The sequence below is a fragment of the Tupaia chinensis genome, unplaced genomic scaffold, assembly GCF_000334495.1.
Source record: "Tupaia chinensis unplaced genomic scaffold, TupChi_1.0 Scaffold000685_1, whole genome shotgun sequence".
Taxonomy (NCBI): domain Eukaryota; kingdom Metazoa; phylum Chordata; class Mammalia; order Scandentia; family Tupaiidae; genus Tupaia; species Tupaia belangeri.
Genome location: NW_006160208.1, coordinates 3,257,337 through 3,280,561, shown reverse-complemented (window position 1 = coordinate 3,280,561; position 23,225 = coordinate 3,257,337). Strand labels below are relative to the sequence as shown.

The following is a 23,225-nucleotide window of genomic DNA, read 5'->3' as shown; positions in this document are numbered from 1 at the left end:
CACTGCCCCCTCCAGGCCTATACCGTGTATCTGAAATTGACATGTCCAGTTCATGACTACGTGATGCGGCATAAACAAAACGTGATCATCTGAAATGTGAAACTCTGTATTCATAAATGTATCTTCATATTTCGTTCTTAAGTAGGTAGTGAATTTATATATATATATATATACACACACACATATTATTGGATGATAATGAAATGTGGCAGGTGGCAAAGTAGGATTCTTCTCATCTAAACAGATATCATTTTAAGTTGCATTGAAAATTAGCATATTTTCCAAAACTAATGTTTAGCAAACTCTTCCAAACTGTTTATGAAAAAGTCATTTTAATAAGTATCGTTACATGGCTGTGCTCTTTTCTTTCTTTATTCATGATAAAGACACAACCCCTCACACACACGGGAGGGAGAGAGATGGACACCCTGCCTGGGCTTGGTCCTGCCGTGACCCTGCCTCCATCCTGTAGCCCATCAGAACTTGGGCACATACTGAGCATGTTTCTAAGGAACCGGGATGGGGATTCGAACTGCAGTAGCCATGTGGGATCCAGTTTCTCCTAAGGAGCATTTTCCCTCTGTCCCATAGAGCAAGCCCCGTTTGCTGTGCTCTTAAATGCCTACTGATAGCTCTTTTCTCCCTACTCTTGTTTTCCAGCTCAGTGTCCAAATTTTTCAGAGAATAGACACTACAGAATATTTCTAACTAAGTACCAAAATCAGCCTTTCTTTCCATCCATGTGCTGTGGAAGAGGAAAGGAATTTCAGTGGTTCAGAGTCAGTGCTAGGTTACAGAAGCGGCTTGTTAAGGGTAATCTCAGCAGAGACTCTTCAGTTGTATCTTAAATTTTAAATCAGTTGTTAAGTGATAAACATACTTCAGGACATTTGTGAAATGAGAAGTACTTTCTATCAGCCCAAGGACATACTGTCTGAATAAGGAAATTAATTCTTCTTTTTCTTTTTTTTTATAATTGCCAGGGGCCATGTACTCTCAGCCAGAGAGAGAGAGGGGGAGAGGGAGGAAGGGAGGGAGAGAGGGAGGGAGGGAGGGAGAGAGAGAGAGCGAGCGAACGCGAGCAGCCTCTAATGGGACACGGTCACACTGCAGTCACTTCTTCTCCATTTCTCCATCCTACAGAGGTTTCGGGCATGTACATATGCACACCTGGTGTGTCTCTCAAGCCATGAGACCAGTATTCAAAGTGTGGTAGGCCATGCATGAGCCAGCTCCCTTAACCACTAGGCTATCGGGCCAGCCCAGAAGTCAACATTTTTTTTAAATTTATTTTTAAATTTAATTCCACTTGCTATTATATATGTATTAGTTTTCCAGAGAGAGACAAAAAGAGTAAAATAAGAGGTAAGTGAGAAAGTAAATCACCAGGTGCAGGACTCGAACGATGGTCAACTATGTGGGAGTCCAGAGCCTTAACCACCATGCCACCTTCCGACCCTGAAATCAACATTCTTAACATTAAAATATTTCATTTGTTCTACATGGGGAGGCCATCTACAGATATGACCAGCTGTACAAATGCAGGTAGTAAAGCATGAGTCCATCGATTTCGTTGTCTTCTCCTGTGAAACAATCCACGTTTCTGAGTCACCTAGCTACTCAAGTGTCTCGTAATAAGCCCTAACGTGTGTAGTCCTGCCGCCTTTGAGGGAAGCTCTTGGTGTGCACCCAGTAGACGAAGTGGCAGAGATACCTGTAGTTTACTTGCAGAGCTGCCGTGGTTATCATGTAAGTGAGAACCGGGACTTTGAATCCTCGTGTGTCTGTGTGGGAGTGTGGACGCTCATCGGTCTGTGTCAATAGACTGAGTTACTTCTTTTCGTTGTTTTGTTTTGTTCTGTTTTACATCTTATCCCAGTGCTAGTTCCTCTCAGGACAAAGTTAACGTAACCACTGAAGCAGTGAATAGTGATAGTGTAGTAAGAAATAAAACCCCACATCGCCGCCTCCTCGAAATCTGAGCATTAAGAGCCACGTGTCATCAGCCTGGAAATGAGCAAAGACCATTCACAACCTTTAACCACGGTGGGAAGTTGAAAGGATGAAGCGGAAGTGTAAGCGCTCCCCAGGAAGGAACTGCTGTGATTTGGAAATGGTGCAAGGCTTTATTGGTAGTTTATGTTTGTATGTGTAGGATGCAACTGTCAGGGTCAAAACTAATTTTCAAATGCCCTAAAACAGTGAGAAAATGGCCAAGAAGCAAGAATAGCAGTAGCGTGATATCGCTTGTATGTTTTCAATAACTTTCAATACTTAAAAGAAGAGTATAATGAGATATTATATTTAAAATCAAGATGATTTAAGGGTTGGGATATCTCTCTGAATCGTTCTGTTGAAAGAAACTAATAAAGCATCACCCAAATTTATCCTTTTAAAAACACAGGGCCAGCAGTGGCATGGTGTTAAGGCTGCCAGATTCCACATGACCACTTGCACAGTTCAAGTCCTGGATCCAGGGAAGTCCTTGAAAAACATGCCACACGAGTGTGTGTATATGTGTGTACCTAAAATCCCAAAAGAAGGGAGAGATAGAGGAAAAGGGTGTGACCATGCCCCATGAAGGGAAATTTCTCATTTTCCTTCTCTCTTCCCCCATCTCTCTCTGGAGAATACATGTGTCCTCTGGCAAGTTAAATGAATGAATGAATGAAGGGCTGACCCAGTAGCCTCGTAGTTCCAGATGGCTGACCACAGTTCAAATCCTGGCCCCGTCAATTTGAGGAAAATGCAGGGCACATGCTTGTGCTGGTCTGAACTCCTGACAAGTCTGAGAGATGGATGAAAAGGGTTTTAGTGTGACTATCCCCCACTGGGAGCGACTTTCTCCCTCTCTCTCTCTCTGTCTCTCTCTGTCTTTTTGTCTCTCTCTAGTGAGTGCATGTGCCCTCTGGCAATTAAAAAACAGTATATATAAATAGAGGAAGACAGAATAAAATTATGACTTTGATAAAAGTATGTTGGTGTAATTCTTACGTAATAAGATGAAATTGGTGAATATAATATATTGTATAATAACTAATATGTGGTATATATTGTGTTGTCCGAAAAGTCATGACGTTTTTCTATGCAAAACACACCCTAACTTTCCTGATGGCCCGATAAATTATCATTAGAAATTTAATCTACAGTTTATTCAATAAACTATATTTTGATGAGTAATTGAAGTATTATGACTGCGTTATGAATAATTCTCATATGACACTTGAAGGCTCTGAGTACCTTTGCAGTTCATTCAAATCCATATTAAATTAACTGGGACGAATGAGAAAGAGGAATTCTCTACAGGCCCCGTCAAGAGTGAAAGGAAGATAACCTCATTTCCTATAAATAATAAAAGCATCTACTAATCATCTCAAAGCAACATAAAAGTTAACTGTAAAAAATAGGGCTGGCCCAGTACCCTCTTGCTGGTTAAGGGATCCCATATGGCTGAACACAGTTTGAATCCTAGCCCTGGAGGCTTGAGAAACACCGGATATGTGTGCATGCATGCCCCGAATCCAGACAGGATGGAGAGATGAAGAAGGGAGGGACCAGCAGTTGGCATAATGGTTATGTCACTGGACTTCCACATAGTCGACCGTGGTTTGAGTCCTGGATCCGGTGGCTTAAAACTCATGCCAGGTGTGTGCGTACATGCCCAAAATCCCAAGAAGAGAATGGAGGAGAAGGGATTGCAGCATGGCCATCCCCCCTGGGAGGGGTGATTTCTTACTTCCTGTTTTTCTATCTCTCTCTGTCTTTCCAGTGAGCACACACACCTATAGCAAAAATTTCTCTAAAAAAAAAAAGATGGGAGGGCAGCAGGACCATGCCCTATGGTGGAATGCTTTCTCCCTCTCCCTTCTTCTCTGTCTCTCTCTGACAAGCATACACACCCTCTAACAACTGGGGGGAAAAATAGACCTTAAGCTGATTATTTGTGTGTGTGTGCGCACATGTGGGCATGTTGTGTTTTTTAGACAGAGTGTCACTGTGTCATGATCCTGCCTCAGGCTCCTGGCTGGGCCACAGGCCTGAACCACCATGCCTGGCCCTTTCAGACAGGGTCTTGCTCTGTTACCCACCCTGGTCACGAACTCAGTCCTACGTTGGCCTCCGGGGTACCCGATACTACAGACATGAGCCAGGGCGACTGGCTTTTTAGGGTGGGCTGGGAATCACACCCAGGCCTCCCATGTGGCCTCAGCCTGCCAAGCAGAGGAATCCAGCGTGGCTCTAGCTGGACCTGACATGGGATTCTGAGGATTAATAGAAAAGCAACAGGATGTTAACTAGAATAGTAAAACTGTCAGCAAGGACAGCCTCACCCGGCCTTGATCAGCAAGTCAAACACCCCAAAGAATAGTCAGAGCCCAAGCCCAGGTGTGTTTGCAACTGGGGAATCATGTACTTACCAGCTCAGGTTCTTAAGTTTGTAGGCCATGGTGTTTGTTACTACTTTAAACTTCCAGCACCTTTGCGGTTACCCAAAATAGAGCTTGGTGCAGAAATCCAGCGTGGCGTCTCGGTGGTGTGTTCAAATGTGTGCACGTCTTTTCAAGGAGGCCAAGTAGACAGATCGTAATCAGAAACATGAAAACAGAGTTCAAGTTACAGAAGGCTGGGGCCACAGCAATTTATAGCTCAAGTTTGGCCGCAAGTGATGAGCACCACTTGAAGCCTTTCCTGTCCCTTCTTCTCTTACCCCACATGGCACATGCGAATCTAATGGCAACCTGGATTTCGTCCTCTTTATCTGTCCTTGAGGTAGGATTCATTACAGGGTATAATTTTAAAATTTGCCATATATGAGTGTACCCCGATATCATGCCACAAAATGGATGTAGCTGCACCTTTCTCTTTCTCAGAAGAATGTTACTAAGCCAGCCTTGCATTCACAAGGGGTAAATGATCTCTGAGAACGCTCTCATTTCTTGAGTCATTTTTCTAATGATCGGAAATGGTGTGATTCTCTTTTGAGAACTAGCGAATTCTGAGATCACTTTACTGGAGTTTCTGGCTAAGCCTCAACTAAAATGTGCCAACTGTTAGACTTCCAAGTTCCAAAGTGTATTGGTTTTTCTCATTAGGGCATAGCCTATTCATTTCTTTTTTTGAACCCATTCTCACTAAAATTATTGCAAATCTCATCTTCCCCATTGTTTGTGTCTATTTTCTTTTCTCTATCAACACCACTTTTTGTTGCTCCATTGAAGTGATCACCTGATAGTTGAGTCTACCGTGAGTAACGTGAACTGCTAATTTAGTTCGTTAGGGGTTTGAGTAGCAAGCCTGTGTGTGTGCGTGGGGGTGTGTGTGTATGTGCGTGTGTGTTCATTTTCCTTGGTTTGTTTAATGGACAAAAAAAGACTGTTTCCAGGTGAATGACAGCAGCAGTCGGTGCTGGAGCAACCCGTGTGCCCCTAAGTACAAACAGGCAGGGCCCACGGGAATTCCGATCCACCTCAGGTCTGGAATATACTGATGATGACACATATGTCCTTTCTTTTCTTTTTTTTTTTTTTTTTTTGGAGATATTTTTACTATAGGGCACATGTACTCGCCAGAGAGACAGCAAAAAATCCCCCCCGCCCAGGGTTATGGCCACGCTACAATCCCTTCTCCCTTCTCCTCTTGGGCTCTTGGGCATGCATGGGTTTGCATTCACATGCACCCAGCATGAGTTTGAAGCCCCCAGGACTGGAACTTGAACCGCGGTGGACCATGTGGAAGCCCAACGTAATCGCTACGCCATCTGCTGGTGCCCGCGTCTGTCCTTTCATTCCCAATGAAGCAGTATCTCAAACCTCAGTCCTAGCAATATCTTTCCTGTAAAATAGTCTTCGGCACTCCAGTTTTCAAAATGTGAAGGGGATGACTAGGTAGGCTTGGACATCTGCCTTCCAGTAATAGTTCAAAGTGAAATATAGGACACTAAAATTGGTCCTGAAAGTCTCCAGACTATGTCATATCTAAGACATGCAGACAGGGACAAAGGGTCAGAACAACCCTCCCATTGGGGATTCGCCTCAGTGGATTTAGACATAACACAAACCGAGTCCACAAGGTAGAAATACCTAGAATCAGGAAGAAACAGAATGCTCATTTCTCAGGAGAAATGAGAAACCTGAGTTGTATGAAGACCCTGCCATGAATTAAAGACGAAATCAGGCCTAACCATGTTGGTATTATCAAGAAGGTTCTGCTACATGGGAGCTGAGGCCACATGGGAGGCCCAAGTTTGGTTCCTGAGCTGGGTGTGGTAATGTGGGCCTGTGGTCCTAGCCAACTGGGAGGCTGGGGAAGGAAGGTGGTAATGGAGACGCTGTCAAAAATATCTCTTTCTCTCTCTCTCCTACATTTTCTCTCATGGAAAAAAAGGAGAAAGAAGAAAAGGAGGGGGAAAGAGAGAGAGAGAGAGAAAGGGAAAGGAAGAGAAGGAAGAAATGAAAGGAAAGAAGGGAGAGAAAAAGGAAATCAGACAGAACTCACAAAATCATGCACCTAAGGCCATTACCATTTTTCTACAAAGTAAGAAAATATAGACAATATGTGGAAATAGCCCCATTCCCAGCTGCTATTTACGATTCCCGTAGGTAATATAAAGATCAATGAGACAACCTTTCTCGGCCCCTGACAGCTTGTCTCTCTCCCAAATATGTTATGTGAGGAAAACGTTGTCTTTTATTTCCTTTTTACTTCAATCTGTTCCCCAGTATATCTGCTCAGTTTGTCAGTGTCTGTCTGTCTTAGCTATTTGTACTTAAACAAGTCAAACCATGTATTCATTATTGTTGTCATTTTGGAATTCTATTCAGGGTATCCCTGTCTTACCTTGTCTGATGTATACTCAGTACGTTCTAGCAGCTAAGACACTGTGCTAGGAACTGGTTATATTTATGTATTTAAAGAGATTTCTGTCCTTAAGGAGCCTATTGTCTAATAGAAAAAAGATAGATTAAATAGCAACGATGATTATTAAACCCCTCTTCAATCGGTGCTTGACCAAGTAATTGATTTTTGTGTAAAACCTCATCTAATCCTCTCAAAAGCCTCCCAAATAGGTAGACGGTATGGTCTGTCTTCTAAAGATAAAGAAATCAAGACTCAGAGAGATCGAGTAATTTGCCCAAAGCAACATGGCTTGCTGCTGGAAAAGCTAAGCCTTGAGGTCAGGTCTGCCTAATTCCAAAACCTGGATTTCATTTCCTTGCAATGTACTTATTGCTATAATAGAGGGGTACTTATACTTCAGTCATTATTCATTGTAATTGTGGTCAATCAACATAAATTAGTGTATGTTTGTTCATAACAAAATGAGTAGGATTAGAAATCTCCTACCTAAGAGAAGGATAAACTCTTTTTCTAAAAAAAAGAATAATTTATTTCATATATATATATATTTTAATTTGGCATAGGGTACATTTGTTCACCAGAAAGAGAGAGAGACGGCAAGCTGATAGGTAAAGGATTTAAACCACGGTCAGCCATGTGGGAGTCCAGAGCCTTAATTACCACACCACCTGCTGGTCCCAAGAAGGACAGATTCTTACAGAACTTTACAAGTCCAATTCTTCTCTGTTTCTTCAAGGCTATTCCTTTTAATGCCAATATCTTTCCTCTCCAACTTCTTCTATTTATCAAATTAGATGATAATAATGTTGTTTTAAAGAGACTTTAAGTCAACCATAGGACAAAGTTATTAACAGAGGTGAGAATTTTTTTAATCCAGTTAATTGATCATTCCATGAATTCTTATGTAAAATTAAAATACAAACAGGAATGAAACTTTGAGCATGAGCCTTCTGAAATAAACTATAAGAAAATTAAACTCAATAGCTAGATATGTCCCATCCGTTTCATTTTCCCCATCAGCAATATATATACAGATGTATGTGTATATATGTTGACGATCAGCTAATATATTTGCAAATCATTTGTAATGTAATTATCTAACAATATAATGTAGTTACCATTATCTAATGAGAATGTGTGCCAGGTGTGCGTTTCAATGCATATTCTACAATCCTCTTAAGTGTTCTAAGGAAATTAATCAAATCCCTATTTTTCAGATGAGGGAACTGAGGCTCAGAGACCCTGCCCAGATCAAGAAACTAGTGAGGCAGAACCAGAAATTTAACTCAGACCTATTTATTCTCAAAGCCCACTCTTTTAACTACATGTGTTGTGTGCCATTGACAGCAAACCAACTCTTATTAAGTCCCTGCTATATATGAGGTGTTAAGAGCTTTGCATATATTATCCCATTTAATCCTCATAACAATCATAGGAGTCAAGTACCACTATTACTCTTATTTTGTTGACACCAGAACAGAAGCTTAAAGAAATTAGAGGAACCACATGAGTTGAAAGCCTAGAGTCAGATTTGATGGCGCAGACAGACTCACAAACCATATTCCCAGTTGTTTTATTCTAATACAATTCTTGGCAAATATAGATAGAAAGACAGAATATTCATATGTGACTGTCTACTATAAAAGGGCATGTGTTATGATTTCTATTTATTTATTCAATTTATGATGCTTAATCAGAAGCTGTAAGACAATGCTTAGAATAATTTCTACATTGTATATGTATCTTTAACTTTATTGAGTTCTGGAAAGTATTGACTTCTACATCTAACATACCTTCATCTTTATAACTGATAGCTTTCGTCATTTTAAGAAATCTGTCATGAGTAGAAATCTTAAAGTTGCTTTAATATTCAAAGTCACTACCTTACTAGCAGTGAATATCTTTTTAAAATAGCTTTTACTGTAACAAGGTCATATTCCATTCATTGTAGGCTTTCAAAGCTCTCTGTAAGCTACATTGAAGTGACTCTGTTCAAAGTTTTCTAAACAATGATCTGGCAAGGTCCAGAGAACAGGATAAACAATGGGTTCCTGTGGTGTATTTCCTGTAGATTTTGCTGTTTTTAATTTCTCTTGATATCTCTGATCATTAGATGTGAGTTCCAGAAGAAAGAGCCAACTACTTCACAATTTTTAGATCCAAAAATATTCCAATGATACAACTCTAAGGCTCCGGGCACATTGGGTCTCTTTTTCATGGTGGTTTCCACTCCATTAGGAAATGATAGTGGTCTTCAAACTGAGTGCTTTGGTGGTTGCAAAGGCTAGTGGTCAACGTCTAGAAGTTGTTTCTAAACCTCTGAAGCTATTTCTTACATGATATTTTAATGGCCTGAGAGTCAATGCAATCTTTCCACTAGCCTAACGGAATTGCATGTTCTTAGATGATGGTGTCTGGTCAACTTTCTAGCCTCAGGTAATAGATTTACCTCAGCACAGTGAGTTAGCCTGGTGAAAGGTGAGGTTGCTTCATACAAGAAACCTTGAGACAGGCAGCCCGGTGGGGTCAACTCTACCCTCCCTCCCTTGGCACTCACCTTCCAGAAGGGCATTTGCACGTCAGTCAGCAGTAAGAGGAGCGGTACAAGGTTAAAGGTCAAAGGGCACAAGAAGCCACCTTCCCAGGCGGCTCTGTGTTGTTACTGTGTACGTGTCGTGGTTGTCTTGCCCGTTCCTTACTGGTGGAAACAAACTGCAAGGAAATCTGGGAAGGTATGTTTTTAACTAGGCATAATACCAGGATTCTCCAGTAAGGAAGAAAGCAAAAGTGTATCCTTACAGGCAAAAAGCAGTGTCCACCACAACAATGATTTAACTTGTTTGTTACAAAGAGTAGGGTTAGCACCACGGCCTGGTGGTTGAGGAAGCCTGATCCCACATGGCCAACCACGCGGTGAGTCCTGGACCCGGCAGCTTGAGAAACAGCATATGTCTGCATGCGTGCCACGACGTGAAAGGGGAAAGCTGGAGGAGGGACTGCGGCGTGACCACTGCCCATGGGGTGCTTCCTCTTCTCCTTCTCTCTCTGACTGTCTCTGGTACAGAGCCCTCCATCACAACGACGACAATAACAACAACAATAATAATGATGAGTATAACAATAATAACTCGATTATAAAATAAAATATATCAGGGAGAAACTTGGATTGAAAATGATTCTCAGACAAATATTTACTGATAAATAAGGGCACTTAGAGAATGGAAAAATACGAGCATTTTCTCTGATTCAGAATCTAAGTCATCATCCCTCTCCCTGAATGCAAAATATCCACCTCTACTGGCAGGATAGACCTTACACCACCCACTGGAGACCAGTTCTCTGGGCCTCTGGCTTAGACCTAAAATTTGAACAAAGATTTCCCCCTACCCTTCCCCATGGCACTTTAAAAAAAAAAAAAGAGAGAGAGAGAGATTTTTTTTTTCTATTGGACTCATGCACTCACCAGAGAGACAGAGAGAGATAGACAGAGAGATGGGAAGTGAGAAATCACCTTCCAGGGGGATGGCCACGTTTCAATCCCTTTTCCTCCATTCTCCTCTTGAGATTTTGGGCATGCATCCATACACACCAGTGTGAGTTTTTTGGGTTTTGTTTTGTTTTGTTTTGTTTTTTAAGAATTTTTAAAAATTTATCTTTATTTATTTGAACTTGACCAGAGAGGGACAGAATGAGAGTGAGTGAAAGAGAAAGCAGGAAAAGCAAGCTGCCAGGTCCGGGACTCAAACCACAGTTAGCCATGTGGGAGTCCAGCGTCCCCAACCACCATGCCAGGCCACTAGGTCTAGGATTGAACTGCAATTGACTGCATGGGAGTCTAGCGATGTAACCATCGTGCCATCTGCTGGTCCTCTTGAGGCACCAGCAGATGGTTTTGTGTCACAACACTGAGATTCCATTCCTCCTTTCTTAGCACCTCTCTGCCTTACCTCCGCTCTGTTGTGCTGTCAATGTGGACAGCACTACTGTTCTGTTTTCAGTAGACTAACTCTGGTGGGTAAAGTTCCTCCTTCCCAACTTCTCTACAGCATGACGTACATAACGGTGAGACTCCACAGCATATTGAGGTAATAAGGTTACTCAGAGTCAGAGGTGACAGTTCCAGTGACTCCAGCCACCCCAGTCCTCAGGTGGCCTCCTGAGAAGTAAGAGGACGGATACAGCACAGTACTTACTACTCACTCCAGGTGCACGAGTAAGCCACACAAAGAGGTGGGGAAGGTCTGGGTTAGGGCACACACAACAGGGAATGTTCACACGTGCAGTCTCTGTGGGTGTCCATTTCCAGCTTGCATTCATTTAGGAAGAAATTGGTCTCGTGTACTTGATACAAGGAATCTACAGTTCCTCCCGACCCTTGAATGCTGGCCAACGCTTCCTTTTTCTTCTTTATTCCTTCCTCACCTCCAGATGCATCAGGGACAATTTGCTGGCGTTTAGTGTATAATAGATGTGTGTGGCTGTCTTCACAAAATGAACTTTCGTGGTCATATCATAGAAATTCTGGAAATGAGCCATGGACTGTTAGGTTAATTTGTCCTCTTTTTCAATGTCTCCAAAGATATTTTTTATGTGTTGCCTTGGTAATTTCAGAGTGTTTTACACAGTTATAAAGAATGTGTACGTAATAGCCCTTCTTAAAACATCGTTAAGCTATAATGAGCATCCCTCTGCCGACATGGTAGAAGAGGTTACATGGGCTGAGTGGTAACACAGCAGTAATGCCACAGACCCATATGAGCAGAGCCCTGTGTTCACGTCCCAGGACCTCCCTGTGCACACAGGGCATGTACGTGCCTGTTGTGGGACTGGATGAGACTGGCCGGGGTCTGCGGTATAAGGCCTGATGGAGTTGCCTCTCTCTCTCTTAGAAGAAATAAGTGAATACACTTTTTACTTTTTCTTTCTTTATTATTATTTTTTAAGTAAAGTTTACTAGGGCCACCAGGTGACATGGAGGTTAAGGCAGCTGGATCCCATAGGGCCAACTGAGTGGCTCCGGTCCGAGACCTGGCTGCTTGAAAAACACTCCAGGCGCATGTGCCTATGTGCCCAAAATCCCAAGAGGAGAATGGAGGAGAAGGAATTGCAGCAGCATGCCCACCCCCACCTCCACCTCCCTCCCCGTCCCAGGAAATGATTTCTCTCTCCAGCAAGCAGGCTCACCCTATAGTAAACCTAAAGAGAAGAAATAAAAAAGAAAAGAGGTTACTTGCCATCTTCCAAATTAATGAACGAGGCAAAGACCGATCCCTGGCCTTCACCTCCTGCTCTGTAGGTTCAGATGCACAAACCTCTCTTCTCCCCTCCTGTTCACACTATTTGGCCCTTTCCCAAAAAACAAGATCGCAAATCTCCCAGCTTCCCAGTCAGTGACTAGTAATTCATTGTTTATAACTAATGCACAATACGGACTTTAGAACTAGAGTTTCATACCGCAGGGATGACTCCACCTGTCCAGGCACTGTTGACAGCGTAATACTTCATGCCTGTTCGTCTGCTCAAAAACGAACCAGATATGCTTTGCAGGCGGTGTTACTGATTAACCATACATAGACAAACAGATCATTCTTTTTATAACCCTAGTCAGAAATTTTTACCAGGGACCTCACCGAGAGCATAATACACTCTAATAGAGTTATCATATGGTTCTGAAAAAGGTCTGCAGATACGATCTATGAGTGCAGGTGAATTGATTTATTTCAAAGCTATTGAGAAGATAAATGCCAGTGATTAAAGTAACAGAATACAGCATATTCTGAGGAGAAAAGCAAGTGGCATCTGCCTATTAAGACGGCTTTTAAATCAAATGCGTAGCTAACGATGCCTTATATTTCAGTGACTAGTCTTGGTTGGAAGCAGAGATTTAATTCAAATATGTAGCTTTTACGTTTTGTATGATCCTTTTTACAAATTCTGATAAATACATAAACAAAAATAGACTCAGATGTTGCTTAGTGCTTATGCAGAACATGTTTATTTATTCATCCAGGACATATTGAGGACTTACTTTAGTTAGGTTGAAGAGTATGTGTGAGGAATCCAACGTGAGGGGAGACGGTAGGGGCCCGGCCACACGCTAATTAGTCTCTAGAATAAATGCCACGGAGTTTGAACTGGGAGGGGTTCGGAATGAGGAATGCAATTCCTGAAGAGTGAAAAATGAAAAACCTTGCCCTAGGTTGGTGGATTAGGCAAGTCCTTCCTGAGGAAGGGACACTTGAACTGAGACCTAAAGACTGCACAGCATTAACTGCCAAGTAGGAAAGGTTTTCCAATCAGGGGAACCACACCTACCACAACCCTGGAGGTAGAGCATTCCAGCCCTTGAAAGAAGGCCGGAGACCTTGGAAGACATGGAGCTCGAAGGAGGGGAGTGAAGCTATGGGTGGAAGAGCTACACAACCACAGATCCTCCCAGGCCCTAAATAGAACTTGGTGAGAAGGCTTATCAACAACTTTGTATCGTATTTAGCAACCGTTGTGTATGTTCGATTTCAAATGAACTATACAGCTCAAGGAAAATTCACTTACGGTTATAAAAACAGCAGAGGTAATTTTTACATACATGTGGAATTCAGGCAGTAAGTTAACAACATTTTAACCAGAACATTGAGTTTAACAAAGGGTGGAAGAAGGGATTTCTGTATCGTCGTTTGCAATTGGTAACAGCTTTAGCTTTTTGTTCAGATTTTTCTCCCTTACTTGGTAAAGTCCACTCCCAGATGGCGTCATGTTACATGTGATGACAAATCCCCTCCAAAGAAAACCCAAAAAAAAACAAAAACAAAATTCTGTTTAACACTGATAACCAGGCAGTACAAGTATTAGGTTGTCGGGAAAGTCATTTTCTATGTAAAAATGTGTCATGACTCTCCAGACAACCCAATAACTGGACGGAGGATTTGACAACTTCCAAATAATGGCAGCAGCAGATGTAAATCATGGAAAATTGGAGAATATCATTTATGTGAGCCCCAGAGAAAGCGTGGATTGGAGAGTTAATAAGGGATGTATCGGCCTTTTCCTCTGCCTACCTTTCAGGCCTTGAAGAAGGCTTACGAAACTGGTCTGAAGTCTCTCAACCTCTCAGACTTTCATTTCCCCACATGTGGGCTTATGCTCGTTGGGCACCCAACACGCTGAGGGTCCTGGACATGACCTTGGAGGGGCGTGCTCAGTGTACGACATGACCAAGCATCACCACCACTCTTGCGTATGCTTCGTCTTGTTGAATGCGGCTGAAGCAGACAAGCGTAAAAGACATCATTCCAATTAATCCAGCTTTCATTTTGCATCCAACATGCTTGACTTCAGGGGTTTACCCTCCCCTTTAATCAGTGCTGTCGGCTTTCGATGGTCCCTACAGTATGAGAATCTGACTGCCTTTTCAAAACGTCTTTGAAACTCACGCCAGGGTTTCAGACGGTTTTACTGCCTCTCTCGAAATGCTAAAACACTTGACAGAGAATGACGCATTGTTCTCCTAAAATATTAGACAATGCTACTAAACTGACATAGGCCATGAAAGTCTTCAAATACCTAAAGTGCAACTCAGTTTTCAAAGGACTTTGGGGAGGGGGGGCGCCAGGAGAATGTACTCTAGAAAACAATATTCATGGGAAAACGACGTTCACTTCCTTCCAAGTGAGATCCTCTCAAATCATAGGAAGTGATGAGGAATCGATGGAGAATTCTGAGTTCTCCTGGGAAAAAATGGAAACAACACTCAAAGAAACCCTCAAAACACATGTATTCAAAATATATATATATATCACACTGCTCAATGTCCCTGGGAGTCACAATAGTATCTAACAACAACAACAAAAAATTACTAAGTTTAGCCACATAAGGAAACCCGCATATTTATTCAAATGTATTTTGATTGTTTAACCAACATATATTGAGCAATTTCAAATAACAAAATTTTTAAAAATGTGTTATTATTATTTAATTTGCTATAGGGCATGTACACTCATCAGAGAGAGAGAGGGAGGGAGAGGGAAAGTGAAAAAACAAGCCACCAGGTTTGGGACTCGAACTGCCGTTGGCCGTGTGAGTCCAGCATCTCAACCACCATGCCACCTGCTGGCCCCAAATAATAGTTTAAAAGGTTTCATTATTTATTTACTTATTCCATGAGAAAGGCACAGAGAGACAGGCACCCCTAACAGGGTCTTGATGCCACGATCCACTCCCAGCTTCAGTCAGTCACAGATCACACACCTGTGTGTGCCCAGGGTGATCAGGGAGGTCTCTGGACACAAACACAGAACCTTGCAGGTAGGTCTACCACATAGTGTCATATTTATCTCTATGCCAACATCCTGCCCCAATAACAATTTGAGTACAACAACCCATAGTACAGGTATTAGTGAGGAGGATATTGAGGCACGTAAAGGGTGAGTAACCGACTCAAGGTCAAATGTAACCGGCAGGACTGGGATTCCAACCCAGGCAGTCTAACTCCAGACTTCCTGCTTTGTAGCATCACACCTTAAGAAGTTTTCCAAAACAACCAATCCAGAAAATGAGGAGTAAAGCTCCAGATGGTCTCTGCATTCAGAATTGGAGTTTTACATGTTGCTGGCATGAACTGAGATTCTCCCTTACAGCGGAGATTTCATTTCTAGGTTCTCTGCAGTGCACAACACTCTGGTCTCACCAGTTCTAACTACTTAAGAGTTATTTACATTAACAAGATCTCCTCTTCTATAAATACCCTCTAGGCCAGTTTGGTCCATGCCAACTGTACTTGACTGTGTAGTGCTTTAATTGAACCAATACTTAGCTCAGCACCATCTTAATTTTTATTGTCTATTAAAGAAGTAGGAAAGAAAATGTAAACTGATTTGATTTTTTCCTATGTGCATCCATTTCTTTCCCCTCCTCACCTTTATCTAAAAAATGATTCCTGCTCTAGCAGATGGAGGGAAATCAGTTAACGTGGCACCTGGTCCCTCTCTTGACTTACACTGAGATTCTTACAACCAGGTCTTCATCTGCCCATCAAATTCAGAATGGTTGCTTGTACACTGGAAGCACTCCAGAGCTTTTTAGATATGCAGATACTTGGGTCTCATCCGGATTGATTAAATTAAACTCTCTTGGAGTGGGTCCAGGGTATTCACATGGTTTAAAGTTTTCCAGTTAAGCCTGATATGCACCTAGGGATGAGAGACACTGTACTATTTTCTCTTAGATTTCAATGTGCCTACATATAGGCTAGAGATGCTGCTAAAATGCACAGGCTGACCCAGCTGTGCTAGGATAGGCAGTAGGGGTGTTGCTATACTGTCCTGGAGGCCATATGGGGAGGTTCCTGGTTCGAGTCCTGAGTCTACCCAAATATGTCAGCCCGTCTATGAACCCTGGTTAGTCGAATGATTCTAACTTCTAAAAATAAGCCTGTGAGGGACCAGATGGAATGATAGTTAAGGCTCTGGATTCCCATGTGGCAGACTGTGGTTCAGGTACTGGACCTGGTAGCCTGAAAATCCTGCCAGGCACATGTGCATGTGTACCCAAAATCCCAAGAGGAGAGTGGGGAGGAGAAGGGATTGCAGCATGGCCATCCTTTTCTAGGGGGTGATTTCTCACTCACCCTCTTTCTGTCTCTCTCTGCCTCTCTCCAGAGAGAGCACATGCCCTATGGTAAAAATTTTAAAAAAGAAAAAAAAAAAGAAAGAAAGAAAAGAACAACAACAAAAAACACGCCTAGTGTCCAACTTGTGCTCCTCTGTGACATCAGGTCTGTTGAAAGTGCTTCTCGATAGGCGGTTTGGATAGTTGGGATCCGTGGGGAATGAAGGAGACCTTGGTGAACCACAGGCAAGATGGGCCTCAGCTCCACTGGCAGCAGTGAGCGAGGTCACCGCCTGGGTGTTCCAGTGCGGGTTTTGCCCCTGGGAGGTGAAAGTGAGTCAATGAGCTCTACCTAAGATTGATGTGGAAAACAAGCAGCCTGGAATCTAAAATTAATGGCTGACTTAGTAGTGAATTAGCTCATCTTTATTTGTTTTATTAACATCTATACTTTTTCTTTTCTTTTTTTTTTCTTTTGGAGAGGTTTTTGCTATAGGGCACATGCGCTTGCCAGAAAGGCAGAGAGAAACAGAAAGTGAGAAATCACCCCCCAGGGGGGAAGGCCATGCCACAATCCCTTCTCCTCCATCCTCCTCTCGGGATCTTGGGCATACATGCACATGTGCCCAGCATGAGTTTAAGCCACTGGGTCCAGTACTCGAACCGTGGTCGACTACATGGGAGTCCAGCGACATAGCCATGACGCTAACTGCTGGTCCCAACATCCATACTTTTTCAAGGAAGGCTTTTGTTTCTTTTTTCTTTTTTCTTTTCTTTCTTTCTTTCTTTTTTTTTTTAGAGAGAGATTTTTGCTGTAGGACGTTAGTGCTCACCAAAGAGACAGAGAGATAGAAAGTGAAAAATACCACCCCCCATAGCTATGCTGCAGTTTCTTCTCCTCCATTCTCCTCTTGGGACTTTGGGTATGCACGCACATGCACCCAGCATGAATTTTAAGCTTCCAGGTCCAGGACTCAAACCATGGTTGACTATTTTAGAGTCCAGCTACATAACCATTACACATCTGCTGGTCCCAAGGAAGATATTTTTCCCCCACCCCCTAGGGTGTGTGCACTCACCAGAGAGAGAGAGAGAGAGCAAGAGAGAAAGTAAGAACACATCCCCAGGGGGACTGACTACACTGTGAGCCCTCCTCCTTCATTCTCACCCACACACACCCAGTGTGATATCAAGCCACTGGGCCTGAGACTCGCACTACAGAGTCGGCTGTGTGGGAGCCAGTGCCTTAACCTCCACACCACCTGCTGGCCTAGGAAGACCAGTTTTCAAATGTGTTATCCTTTATGTTATAAGCTATTACAATGATAGAAAAATAAAAGCAATTTTTTAAAAAATTGTCTGAGTCTAGACTTCCAACTTTTGCTCTAGAATTACGGTTCAACATTGCGATCAAGTAAAACAAATATCCTGTTTTAAACTGGCAGCTATTTAAGTCATATTAAAATGTGACCATTTAAAATAAATGGACAGAAAAATGCATGACTCTGTAGTTATTAAAAAAGGAAATTGGTGTAGGGGGCAGCAAATAGCATAGTGGTTAAGGCTCTGGACTCCCATATGGTCAACCACAGTCCAAGACCCAGATCCAGCACCTTGAAACTCACGCTGGGTACATGTATGTGCATGCCCAAAATACCAAGAGGAGAATGGATGAGAAGGGATTGTAGCATGGCATCCCCCTCAAGGGTGATTTCTCACTTTCTGTCTCTATCTCTCCAGTGGGTACTACACACACCCTATTGCAAAAATCTCTCTCTCTAAAAAAAAGAAGAAGAAGAAGAAAAACCTGGTATATATGTTGAAAACAACGTTAATCTTATTTCACAGGTTTGACATTTCAAGAAAAATTTCTTTTTTTTTCCTTTTTTTTTGGGGGGGGAGAGGTTTTTCTTTATGCTATAGGGCGCGTGCACTAGCCAGACAGACAGAGAGAGACAGACAGAAAGCGAGAAATCACCCCCCCGAGGGGATGGCCACGCCACAATCCCTTTTCCTCCATTCTCCCTCTCGGGATCTTGGACACGCACGCACTCACACGTGCCCAGCGTGAGTTCTAAGCCACTGGGGCCAGGACGCGAACCGCGGTCGACTACGTGGGAGTCCAGCGACATAGCCATTACGCTAACTGCTGGTCCCCATAAATTGCTTTTTTTTTTTTTCAATTAAAATATCTACACGGTTTTAATGTAAGTTCTATTGAGATGAAGGATTTAACTAGTTTAACATAGTACTTGAAATAGTAGCCATGTAACTGTCTTCTTGCCCATCATACATAATCTTCAGTATTTTCTTTCCTTTTAAAGTGTATTTATGTATATCTCTCATGAATGAAGGAGACAGACAGGTGGCACCCTTAACACAGTCTTGTTTTTTTTTGGGGGGGGGAGGTTTTTGCTATAGGGCACATGTGATCGCCAGAAAGACAGAGATAGAGAGATAGAAAGTGAGAAATCATCCCCCAGGGGGATGGCCACACCACAATCCCTTCTCCTCCATTCTCCTTTTGGGATCTTGGGCACGCACGCACACGCAGCCGTCGTGAGTATAAGCCACACTGGGTCCAGGACTCAAATCGCGGTTGACTACATGGGAGTCCAGCAACATAGCCATTACACTAACTGCTGGTCCAGCATCCTTAACAGAGTCTTGGTGCCATGGTCTACCCTTGGCCTCAGTCTGCCCTAGATCATGAGCACTCGTGTGTCTGGAGTGTTCAAAAAGTTCTCCAGACTGAAACCTGGACCCTTCCACGTGGGTTGGCCTTGCAATGCATTGTGTTTTACCGCAGTGCCACCATCTGACCTCATCCTCAGTGTTTTCTAGAACCAATTCAAGTGTCTTTCCTTAGTTGCAAAAGAAAATTGGATTTGCTATCTAATAACCAATCTTGTACTATTGATAAAACATATCAAAGTGGTTGTTCTATTGGATTAAGATTGGAGAATCCTTTTTCACCTCTTGATATAAAGCCTCTCAGCAGCATTTTCTGACTACTTTAAGCATGTTAGGGGACTAAAAGGTTGGAAAGACTCAAGAGTTTCTTTTACCTGGGATAAAGGTTTTATAGAAACACTTTGGTGTGTCCTGGATAGAAGGTAGCTAACTTTCTTTCCCAGTGCACTGTAAACGGAATGAGGAAGCAGTGGTGGCCAGAAGGTGATGTGATGACACACATCGCCCTAGCGTAGCAGAAAGAGGTCTCGATCTTGGGTTGGTATGGCTCAAATTGTTTGATCAGGTGAGAAAGAGCTCGCGAAATACAACACAGTTTGACTTTATTCATTCTTGTTATTTTTGTGTGCTGTAAACCACTGAAGACAAGGATATTGCTTACGCTGTCCACCATTATTTTGGTAAAGAATTATTTATTTAATTTTATTTATTTATTATTATTATTTAATTTGCTAGAGGGCACATGCACTCACCAGAGAGAGAGACAAGGGAGAGAGGGAGGAAGAGAGAGAAAGTGAGAAAGCCAACTGCCAGGTCCAGGACTTGAACCATAGTGGGTCATGTGGGAGTCCAGCACCTTCACTACCATGCCACCTGCAGGCCTCCTGCCCACCATTATTTTCCTCAGTGCCTGGCAGATAGTAGGTTCAGAAGTGCTTACCACAAAACTATCTGATAAGTGAGTCAATGAATGAATAAATACATGAATATGACTTTTAAATCTTAGTTTTTAATTCCAGAAACAAACTGAAAGCTCCAAGTTTGTCAGTCATCACTGGTGACTGATCTGAATTCTCCCTTCATTGGCCTGTGGAGGCAGAGAGGGGATGGGTGTCTGTCTGCATCACGTCACCGAAGGGTCCCCAGTCTCTGCCAACAGATAAGAAACGTCAACAGCTCAACTCAGTACCTTTCAAAAATAGCATCGTTGATGAAACTGGAAATGTAGATGTGTGCTAGAAAGAAACCATGTGTCTTCAATCTTAAGAAAAACAGGCTGGCAAGAGATAGTCCTACAAGGCAGATCTAAAATATTTTTTAAGACCCAATATAAGCAAGTTAAACCAGGTGAGATCTTTCTCAATAAGGCATAAATATAACATCTGATTCTCCATGAATCAGGTAAATCATTTTGAAAATGATGAGGATTATGATAAGACACTGTGTTTCTTTAAAATTCTAGTCAAGCTTTTTTTTTTTTTTTCCCAGTAGTGCTGGCAGTTGTCCTCAACATTTAAATGAATATTTGCACAATGAACCAAGTTGTTGTGGGTTTCCTGGTTTGTGTTTTTTTTCCCTCCAGGGTAGGGGGTGGCGATTCGGGTAAGGCATTTTCGTCCCTTTGCGGACATTTTTTTTTTTAAAATTTTAGTTAAGGCTTTTTTTTTTTTTTCCCAGTAGTGCTGGCAGTTGTCCTCAACATTTAAATGAATATTTGCACAATGAACCAAGTTGTTGTGGGTTTCCTGGTTTGTGTTTTTTTTCCCTCCAGGGTAGGGGGTGGCGATTCGGGTAAGGCATTTTCGTCCCTTTGCGGACTGCTGCTGTTAACGCTGAAAATAGCTCAAATGCTCTCGGAACAGTAGCACCACCCAGCAGCTGGGATTCTTTCTCTCTCTTATTTGCCTTCTCTGCTGCCTTTTTCCCCCTTCAGACACTTGGATTGGACTTAACCTTAAACCTCTGGAGTTCAAGACCTTTTAAAAAGGGCTAAATAAACAATCTCTACATGTAAAAGGCCACTGACTCCTACTCTGCTTAGAGCCAACGGTTGAACACAGCTGCCTGGAGGTAAGATTTTCATTCTGGAATTACTCACTTGTTGTCTGGTATGTTTGTGATGAATGCTCTTCAAGTAACTTATTTATAGTGAACATGGTGGGTGGGGGGAGACTGCAAATGATTTGCAGGTAAGTATTGGGTTCTGGAATCCAGTCGTAGCATCTGTGTATTTTTGTGACTGTAACTTTAAACTTTCTTAACGTGCTCTGCAGTACCGACCTCCTCGACAGACTTGACTGTGACTGAGCACCAGGTCAGAACTCTAATTAAGCCTGATCGCCAAAGCTCAAGAGAACCTTTCAGACAGCATAATTTTGTTGTTTAGACTGCTTTCTTATTTTTAACTTTCTAAGGGCATTTAAACAAAAACAAATAAAAAGGTGCAACCACCGGAGTAAAGAAAACATCTTATTAAAGGACAATGAGGTAGTTATATTACAATAGTCTCCTTTAATCGCCGTTTTGTTACCTGCTAGGATGGAATGAGAACTGCTTTAGCTTGTGTTTTCCATTTTTTTGTTGTTTTAACTTTTATCGTTACTTTGTATAGTCCTAGAACAATTCAGGTGACTCCCGTTTTGAAAATTCCTTACCGCTGCTATCTCTGGTTACATTCATTTGCTGATGGATTTCACTAATGTGAATGTGTAATCTTGGTCTCCCTGCTCCCCTCCGTCATGCGTGCACTTGACATTTGTAAAGTACTTTGATCTGTGGACTTTAACTTCAAACATAGCATTTGCTTTGATTGTGGGCATTCACTATGTTCAGTAAAAAGGTTAGTTGTTTCTGTTTGTTTGTTTGTTTGTTGCATTTTTTTTTTCAGGGAATAGAGTGTAATGCTTTGATAAAATTTTCTTTAAATAATTTACTGGAGCTTTGATTTTCTTCACTGATATGTCTTAGATTTTAATTCTATAGGGGCTCCCAACTGAAAAGGGTTTTCTGGCAAGGGTCTCCCATCAAGTAGACTTAGGGACAAAACACTGCTCCCCTCTGTGCAGATGTCTAAAAGCAAGCAGCAAATGACAGTGCACAGAAGCGGGCTCTATCAACCCCTTGCTTGAATGCCCTGCTTCCTCAAAACTACAAAGTGCCTGGGGCTTAACTGTTGCTTTTTTTAACATGGACACTAAAATCCTTGGAATTTAGAGATTCTTTTTTTTTTTCCCCAAAGATGTTTATTGGTATCACAGACCACATGTCAAAAGAAAACATGCATTTTAAACACATAATGATCTCCTGGGTAACAGCAACAGCAAAAAAAGGAAGTAACAAGAAAGAATTTTAAAAAGAAAAGAAAACAAAACCAAGAAACACTCAGTAGCCAGAAGTCTTTTAAACTAGTGAAACTTCTAGGTGAAAGAGAAGAAATGGGGGAGAAAAAAATGTTACTTCCTAAATGAATAAACATGTAGCACTTACTAGCCATTTCGTCAACTCTTAAATAGTCTCTTCATTTTAAAGAATACCCAGGTGTATGTTGCATTTGTGTTATCCTTTTCTTTCTTACCCCAAGCACAGGGTATTTTCAGGGTCCTCAGTCAGATAGCAAGTTTGACATTCCCTGGCAAACTCTCCCTGCATGGTCTGTGGCAGGTTGCGAATAGAAGGAGCCTAATCCAGTCAGGAGACTGTTTAAGCGCTGGGTGAAGACTGTGGCTTTCAGGCTGAGGCCTTCTGCTCCCTGTTCCCTGCACTTTGCTAAAAGGGAAGCAAGCAAGTGGCCACAGGGCAGGGTTTCAGAAGGGTGGGGTTGTGGAGAATGTCATGGGAGAGGTCCTCTGGAATTAGGAGCAGAAGCAATGTCGTCTCTCGAATGTGGATGGAAAACCTATAGATGTTCTAATTCTTCATTTCCAAAACCCAAGCATTTCATTGTCACTTTTCTCCCTTCAGACCTACATTATCAGGAGCACATTAATCACATTTCAGGGTACACTCATCATATTCAGTCTTTCATTTATCTTGAGCGTGTGCTTCACTGCTTCCACAGGCCTTTGGGGATC

At 42.3% G+C, this 23,225-nt stretch overlaps 1 protein-coding gene across 4 annotated transcripts in view; it reads left to right on the top strand.

The window, feature by feature from the left end:
• SORBS2 (sorbin and SH3 domain containing 2) overlaps positions 1-23,225 on the top strand; it is a 277,647-nt gene that overhangs the window by 27,375 nt on the left and 227,047 nt on the right. For all 4 annotated transcript variants that reach the window (XM_027776584.1, XM_014592382.2, XM_027776585.1 and 1 more), the window contains exon 2: positions 21,089-21,225. The gene's annotated coding sequence lies outside the window, so the exon portion shown is untranslated. The remainder of the gene's footprint in view (positions 1-21,088; positions 21,226-23,225) is intronic.